At 57.5% G+C, this 7,820-nt stretch overlaps 1 long non-coding RNA gene across 1 annotated transcript; it reads right to left on the reverse strand.

Annotated features, from left to right (window-relative positions):
- Positions 1–2,071: 2,071 nt before the first annotated feature.
- LOC137161646 (uncharacterized) lies at positions 2,072–5,183 on the reverse strand. The gene is made up of 4 exons (XR_010922147.1): positions 5,055–5,183; positions 4,494–4,607; positions 3,276–3,367; positions 2,072–2,885 (listed from the first exon to the last, which is right to left on the reverse strand). It is a non-coding gene; the product is annotated as an uncharacterized lncRNA (long non-coding RNA).
- Between the last annotated feature and the right edge of the window lie 2,637 nt (positions 5,184–7,820).

The raw sequence follows: 7,820 nt of genomic DNA on the forward strand, positions 1-7,820 counted from the left end.
GAGTGTTAAAAATCTTCTCTTCAGCCAGAGACGTTTGCCAGGGTGACTTGCTTTAACTAATCATTGCGTCAGTTTGATTTTTATCGGGCTGATTAATCAGTTACTGAATTACTAGCTTCATTTCCCTCGGGGACGGGGACAAACTCCTCAGCTGGGACTGGAAAAATCCAGCAAAGGATCCCGCCGAACTGGGTTTCTGTCACCTCCTTCATACTCTCAAGTGGCATGACAGGTTAATGAGCTGGTTACGGCAGAGCAGGGACTGCAATAGGCAGATACATTAGCTGTTCTGAGCTCACAGGAGCAGCCAAGTCTATTAGACTGGGGAAAGGCAAGCAGGTCAGGGCACCCGGGAATATCCCCATATAAATTCAGTGCCTGTTTTTAAAGGGTTAAAATCATTGCTGATCACACTAAATCCATCCTTCACACTCTGGTGCCACCCGCCTTCCCCAATCCCTCCCCATGCTGATGGGACAAAGGCTTTCGCCTTCATAGGTACGAGCATCGTCAAATCAGCTTCCCATTCAATCCCGAGCCAACTGTCTGGCTGGGTGCTGGTATGGCCCATGGCCCGGCGGCCGCAGAGCAGCTCCCAAGCATGTCAAAAGAGAAACTACAGGAACAATCTCAACCGCTTGCTTCCCCAGGCTGACGGAGAAATAGCTTGGGGAGTTTAATGTTTTGCTTGTGGGTGGCGGTGTGTGCATTGTGTTTGTCGGTCCGGGAGCGCGTGCGCGCACGCGAAGAGCTAGTTGAAGAAGAGCCTCGCCGAAAAGTGAGTCGTGGAGGCGGTGAGGCCCACGCTGTCATCTCTTGCAGGAAAGAATCCCGCAGTCCAGGTCCAGCAGCTGGGAAAGTTCGGGCTCTGAGCCTCCCCCTGCTGGTCGACAGCTCTGGGGGAGCGTAGCTGGCCGGAGAGGCGGAGGCTGCAGAGGGAGAATCAGTGGCGCAGGTGGCTAGGGAGGGTTTTGACTATCAGGACAAAGTCCTAAATTGGCCTCTGCATTCAATGGGGCGCTGGTGCGGAGCGCAGACGTGTTGGGCTCCCAGCGGCTTCAGCTGGGCTGCAGCTGTCAGGCGCTGCCTGCTACGAAAAACGCAGAAGAAGGGTCGAAAAGGAGGAAAAACGGCTGAGCTGGGCAGCGGCTACAGGGTGAGAGCATCCTCTGCCCGGCTGGGCTCAGCTGCAGGCCAGGGAGACCGAGCTGGGCACGGCCAGACGCAGGGGCTCTCTCCTCACCCGGGAAGCACATTTGCTAGTCAAAGCGGGCCAGGCGTAACCCGGAACAGTTACGGCAAAGCAGAGCAGCCAAGCCTTGCCGAGATCCTGCCGGTAACCGAGAGCGGCTTCCTGGAGTGACGCCCGCTGGGCTCGCCGGGGCGGCTGGATGTTCGCTGCCAAAGAGGAACAAGGAAGAGATTTTTCTTTGGTTCACTTCCACGCTACTGTTGCTTGGAAGGGCAGGCCCCAGGAAGGGGGCAAAGAGGCTAAGGGCTGGGGGTGAAATTCACCCCTCGGGGGAGGGCTCGCACTGGGCCTAGGTATCGTTTACGTCCCAGTGACGCCCTCTGAGGTGCATAGTGTCCACTGCCTGTTACCCCAGATTGCAAAGATCTTTCTCTCCTTCCAGACGAGGGTTGAGACACGTTGGCAGCATGGGGTGGGAATGGAGGCGTGCCCAAGGACGGGAAAGCAGGGGCACGGGCCCCCCCAATAATCGTTAGACGCATAGAACTCCTCTGGCCCCGGAGGCACGGGGGGCAGAGTCAGAAAGCGAACTCCTGCCGGGGCCAGGGCCAGGAAGAGCAAAGTCCTGCTGGAGGCAGCCGGGCACAGAACGTGCCCCTCCAAAAAGGGGTCCACGTTACATTTCTGCGCACGCCCCCTGGGCGGGAAAGGTCTCACAGCTGGTCTCTGAGCTGTGGCCCGAAGACTTTCATCTCCAGGGCCCCAGCCCAGCACTTTGCCAGGCAAATACTCATTCTGGAAAGCGACAGGGAAACATCCCGACCCATCCGGGGGTCAGTCGGAACCATGGAAACACCTGCCCAGATCTTACAGCCCATAATTTATTCCAGACAATGACAGTGCAGGCCTGGGCGGGTTAGCTTCCTTGGCCCCTGATGGGTGACTGGTTCCATTTCTCTGTGTCCACTGCACCATCGGGGGACAATGCAACTGAAAATATAAATGTAACTTGGAAAAACCGATTCCTTTTACACTGGCCATGCAGGATTCACCTCCACGTGTACAGCCAGTGATACAGCAGCAGCCAGAGCCTGCATTTGCCATTCCCCCACCCGACCCCAATATTATCGATTATATGACAGCACGGCCCAGTGACTGCAGCTGAGATCTGGGCCCCCTTGTGCCAGGATACACATATATTTGGAAAGAGACAGTCCCTGCCCCCAAGAGTTTGCAGTTCAAATCATTTTCTCCTTTCCTACGGGAAGAGAGGACAGAGAGGTGAACTATCCAGACCTGACATTTGTCATCCTCCCTGTGACCTTCGAAGGGCATTCACGTCTGCTCTGAATTCTTACTGTCCAGGGGATCTCCCAAGGGGGATTGCCTTTGAGAAACAGAGTCCAGGAGGGTTCTGGCAAAACAAAGCCATGCTTAGATCTCTGCATGCAGAAGAGAGATTTCTTCTCCGGGGGTTAAATCTGAGCCCTCCAGGTGGAGCTGATGAGCACAGGCAGCAGCAGCCGTCTCGGCCCCTCCCGTTCCGCGGCTCTCATCCCATCGCCCTTGCACCCCGGCATTAGGCCGGTCGATCCTCGGGGGACAGCAAAATCGCTGCTCACTTTTCTCTCTCTCCTTTCCACAGCACGGTGAAGCCGGTGCACGGGAACTTCACTTTGAGAGCTTGATCGAGCTGGGGGTGAGGGGAAAGCAAGGAGAAACCACAGAGCATGAGGACAGCATTAAAACCCTGCCGTGTGTGACCTTCTACGGCCAGGCTGAACAGCCCCGCTCCCGCTCACCCGTCTCCACTCGGGCCGGATCCAGAGACGAAAGCCTCCCACTGACTTCAGTGGCTTTGGGTCCCACCCTTCGTGTAACGTCATCCCTGTATTATCTACGCGGCTGTTTGACCACAGCCCGTAGTGCGTCACAATGCTCTCGGCTGCTCAGCCCAGACTATTCAATCTTTGCTTTTAAAGGCAAGCCCCTTGGCGCTCCTGGGCGAGCTACGTCCTATGGCACTGAGAGTTTATGGCAGGGCTGTCAGATTTCAAATCCCCCTTTATCAACGAAATCTCACCTGAGACAAAACTCTCTCCCGGATGTTGGGCTCGCTGAGGTTCAGGTAAGTGGTCAGGCCCAGCGACAAGAAGAGGTGAGCATCACCTAGGACTAGACAGAGAAAAAGATGATTGTGTTACCCATAATTTCCATGCCGGTAGCAGCTAGAGGCCTCTACCAAGACCAGAGAGCCACTGCTCTAGGTGCTGTACATATTTATAAGAAGAGACGGCACCCGCCACAAAGCTAAATAGAGAAGACAAGACTACTACCCAGATGGGAAACTGAGGCACAGAGCAACTAAGGGTCTGTCTACCCTGCAGCTAGACACCCCCGACTGGCCCGTGCCAGCTGACTCAGACTCGAGCTCAGGGGCTGTTTAAATTGCGGTGTAGATGGACTCAGGCTACAGTTTGAGCTCTGGGCCCTTCCCACCTCACAGGGTCCCAGAGCCCAGGCTGCAGCGGAGCCTGAATGTCTGCCCTGCAATTAACAACCCATTAGCCCAGGTCAGCTGGCACGGGCCAGGTGTGGGTGTCTAGCTGCAGCATGGACATAGGCCATGTAACTTGCCCAAGGAAGTTGCCTAGGAATTGAACCCTTATCACAACACCCCCCTGCCTCTCCTTCCTAATCCATAACCCAGCCCGCTGGGCCAGCTCCGCCCTCCATTCACAGGGGGCTGTGTGTGTCTCGAGCGTCCATGGCAGTGGGGGAGTCCTAACAAAGAAGAGCCAGAATGCACTGTGGGTGCTCCTGGAAGGGTCCTTCACACGCCACTGCACCGGAACGCCCGTCCGGCTCCCGAAGGACAGGCCGCAACAGCGATCTGGGCATTCTGGCACATGGCGTTTTGCAGAACAGACCTCCTGGTGTATGGAAAGCAAGAGACGATCTCCCTTAATTTACAACACAGCTGATCTGGGGGAGGGGGATTAAGCGCTACGTTTTTTTCACCCAAGTGCAAAGCCCCCAGTGGCACGTCTGGCTTGTCGGGGGCAGAAACGCTTGCTGCCCGATCTCCCTGAGCGTGGGGGAGCAGGGACCAGGCAGGGGCAGGATGGTGGGCCTGCAACTGCCCCGAGCCACTAGCCGTTCAAGAGCAGAGGCTCCTGCAGCTCGGAGGATGCAGCGGGTGGCGTGGCGTGGCGTAGCAAGACGGCTCCTTTCCTCGGTCGCCAGTCCACAGCCTGGCCACTCAAACAGGGCTCAGGATTTGCCCCAAGGAGTAACTCACCTGCATTGGCAGTGGGCAGCTCGCAGGTGGGCAACGCTGTTGATTCCTGACGTGTTGTGACGTCAGGAACCGAGGGCAGGCCAGTGGAGTTAGGCCCCGCAGTGGAATTCGTGGCTGTTCAAAAGAAAGTTGCCATCAGAGCCATCTGTCCCCACCGCCCCCACCCAGCCACCCCTTACCCCCAGGGCCCCAGGGAAGCTGGTATTCCTGCCAAACGCCGAGTGTAGCGTTCCAAAGACAGGCTGCGCAAGGTGCATGCAGGGTGAGACCCTGGGCCAAATACGGCGGTTTGTGGGGCCCGTCTGCAATGCCTGATCTCCCACGGTGGAGGACTGCAGCGTTACCTGACGTGGGGCTGTCTAGGCCGAGCCACACCATGTTACAAGCACGCCGAGACCCTGCCATCCCGCCTCTTCAAACATTGCCTATTGCAATCCTGGTTCCCGCCCGGCCCAGTCCTGCTGCCCTCTTGCTCCATCTCTGCATCCCTCCCCCAGGTTTAGCCCTCCACGTATCTCAGAACGGTAACGTCCTTACAGACGCAGAAGCTCCAGCACTTACCTGTCGCTGCAGAGACGTTCTGGGTTACTGCAGTGGTGCTAGCTGTGAAGTCCTGGGTTACTGCAGTGGTGCTAGCAGAGACGTTCTGGGGTGCTGCAGTGGCGCTAGCAGAGACGTTCTGGGGTGCTGCAGTGGTGCTAGCTGTGAAGTCCTGGGTTACTGCAGTGGTGCTAGCAGAGACGTTCTGGAGTGCTGCAGTGGTGCTAGCTGTGAAGTTCTGGGGTGCTGCAGTGGTGCTAGCAGAGACGTTCTGGGGTGCTGCAGTGGTGCTAGCAGAAACGTTCTGGGGTGCTGCAGTGGTGCTAGCAGAAACGTTCTGGGGTTCTACAGTGGTGCTAGCTGTGAAGTCCTGGGTTACTGCAGTGGTGCTAGCAGAGACGTTCTGGAGTGCTGCAGTGGTGCTAGCTGTGAAGTTCTGGGGTGCTGCAGTGGTGCTAGCAGAGACGTTCTGGGGTGCTGCAGTGGTGCTAGCAGAGACGTTCTGGGGTGCTGCAGTGGCGCTAGCAGAGACGTTCTGGGGTGCTGCAGTGGTGCTAGCTGTGAAGTCCTGGGTTACTGCAGTGGTGCTAGCAGAGACGTTCTGGGGTGCTGCAGTGGCGCTAGCAGAGACGTTCTGGGGTGCTGCAGTGGCGCTAGCAGACACGTTCTGGAGTGCTGCAGTGGTGCTAGCTGTGAAGTTCTGGGGTGCTGCAGTGGTGCTAGCAGAGACGTTCTGGGGTGGTGCAGTGGTGCTAGCAGAGACGTTCTGGGGTGCTGCAGTGGCGCTAGCAGAGACGTTCTGGGGTACTGCAGTGGTGCTAGCTGTGAAGTCCTGGGTTACTGCAGTGGTGCTAGCAGAGACGTTCTGGGGTGCTGCAGTGGCGCTAGCAGAGACGTTCTGGGGTGCTGCAGTGGTGCTAGCTGTGAAGTCTGGGTTACTGCAGTGGTGCTAGCAGAGACGTTCTGGAGTGCTGCAGTGGTGCTAGCTGTGAAGTTCTGGGGTGCTGCAGTGGTGCTAGCAGAGACGTTCTGGGGTTCTACAGTGGTGCTAGCTGTGAAGTCCTGGGTTGCTGCAGTGGTGCTAGCAGAGACGTTCTGGGTTGCTGCAGTGGCGCTAGCTGAGACGTTCTGGGGTGCTGCAGTGTTGCTAGCAGAGACGTTCTGGGGTGCTGCAGTGGCGCTAGCAGAGACGTTCTGGGGTTCTACAGTGGTGCTAGCTGTGAAGTCCTGGGGGTTACTGCAGTGGTGCTAGCAGAGACGTTCTGGGGTGCTGCAGTGGCGCTAGCAGAGACGTTCTGGGGTGCTGCAGTGGTGCTAGCAGAAACGTTCTGGGGTTCTACAGTGGTGCTAGCTGTGAAGTCCTGGGTTACTGCAGTGGTGCTAGCAGAGACGTTCTGGAGTGCTGCAGTGGTGCTAGCTGTGAAGTTCTGGGGTGCTGCAGTGGTGCTAGCAGAGACGTTCTGGGGTGCTGCAGTGGTGCCAGCAGAGACGTTCTGGGGTGCTGCAGTGGCGCTAGCAGAGACGTTCTGGGGTGCTGCAGTGGTGCTAGCTGTGAAGTCCTGGGTTACTGCAGTGGTGCTAGCAGAGACGTTCTGGGGTGCTGCAGTGGCGCTAGCAGAGAAGTTCTGGGGTGCTGCAGTGGCGCTAGCAGAGACGTTCTGGGGTGCTGCAGTGGCGCTAGCAGAGACGTTCTGGAGTGCTGCAGTGGTGCTAGCTGTGAAGTTCTGGGGTGCTGCAGTGGTGCTAGCAGAGACGTTCTGGGGTGGTGCAGTGGTGCTAGCAGAGACGTTCTGGGGTGCTGCAGTGGTGCTAGCTGTGAAGTCCTGGGTTACTGCAGTGGTGCTAGCAGAGACGTTCTGGGGTGCTGCAGTGGTGCTAGCTGTGAAGTCTGGGGTGCTGCAGTGGTGCTAGCAGAGACGTTCTGGGGTGCTGCAGTGGTGCTAGCAGAGACGTTCTGGAGTGCTGCAGTGGTGCTAGCTGTGAAGTTCTGGGGTGCTGCAGTGGTGCTAGCAGAGACGTTCTGGGGTTCTGCAGTGGTGCTAGCAGAGACGTTCTGGGGTGCTGCAGTGGTGCTAGCAGAGATGTTCTGGGGTGCTGCAGTGGTGCTAGCAGAGACGTTCTGGGGTTCTACAGTGGTGCTAGCTGTGAAGTCCTGGGTTGCTGCAGTGGTGCTAGCAGAGACGTTCTGGGGTGCTGCAGTGGTGCTAGCTGAGACGTTCTGGGGTGCTGCAGTGTTGCTAGCAGAGACGTTCTGGGGTGCTGCAGTGGCGCTAGCAGAGACGTTCTGGGGTTCTACAGTGGTGCTAGCTGTGAAGTCCTGGGTTACTGCAGTGGTGCTAGCAGAGACGTTCTGGGGTGCTGCAGTGGCGCTAGCAGAGACGTTCTGGGGTGCTGCAGTGGTGCTAGCAGAAACGTTCTGGGGTGCTGCAGTGGTGCTAGCAGAGACGTTCTGGGGTTCTACAGTGGTGCTAGCTGTGAAGTCCTGGGTTACTGCAGTGGTGCTAGCAGAGACGTTCTGGAGTGCTGCAGTGGTGCTAGCTGTGAAGTTCTGGGGTGCTGCAGTGGTGCTAGCAGAGACGTTCTGGGGTGCTGCAGTGGTGCTAGCAGAGACGTTCTGGGGTGCTGCAGTGGTGCTAGCAGAGACGTTCTGGGGTGCTGCAGTGGTGCTAGCTGTGAAGTCCTGGGTTACTGCAGTGGTGCTAGCAGAGACGTTCTGGGGTGCTGCAGTGGCGCTAGCAGAGACGTTCTGGGGTGCTGCAGTGGCGCTAGCAGAGACGTTCTGGGGTG

Source organism: Emydura macquarii, unplaced genomic scaffold, assembly GCF_026122565.2.
Source record: "Emydura macquarii macquarii isolate MOO-44397 ecotype Brisbane River unplaced genomic scaffold, CSIRO-AGI_Emac_v2 contig_2365, whole genome shotgun sequence".
Lineage (NCBI taxonomy): Eukaryota > Metazoa > Chordata > Testudines > Chelidae > Emydura > Emydura macquarii.